Here is a 611-nt window from a genome sequence, read left to right on the forward strand (position 1 = left end):
CCTCTACTTATCTGTTACCATTTCAGCAAATTAAAATATTTTGGTGTTTTATCGCACATCAGTACTTAAAGGTCATGCACTGCCAAAGCTGGTAAATTGCATTGCCATGGAACACATCACAGCAGCCACCCTGGGCCAATTATATGGCACAATTCAAACCAGCATCCATACTGGCAGTAAATAAGAGCACATGATGCTTTGGTCATATCCATTCAGAGGTTTCGCTAGGATTTTAAAACTAGGAGTCCAGGACTTCCATTTTGGTAAAAATAGGAGTCCCACCATCAAAAGTTGCAGTCCCTTCTTTCCTACAGAATCAACACGGTCATGAGTGCATCTATTTTAGATGGAGAGCTTATCGTTATGTAATCACTCACTATAATATAGCTTCATTACAACAGTTCATTGACAGGATCGCAAATTTATGGTTTATTTATATGTATATGTACTTGTAGTAATTTCAGGCAAATAAATAGTATCTGATTTGCTGTTTTTTCCCGTATTTTCGCAAATACATGTCAAGCCATAAAACAGCTTAGACCTAAGCGCATCTCGCGAATTCCCCAGCACAGCATTGTCCCATACGTTTCTGATCTACATAATTTGCATTT

The sequence above is a fragment of the Sinohyriopsis cumingii genome, unplaced genomic scaffold, assembly GCF_028554795.1.
Source record: "Sinohyriopsis cumingii isolate HCF-2022 unplaced genomic scaffold, ASM2855479v2 utg000349l, whole genome shotgun sequence".
Classification (NCBI taxonomy): Eukaryota; Metazoa; Mollusca; class Bivalvia; order Unionida; family Unionidae; genus Sinohyriopsis; species Sinohyriopsis cumingii.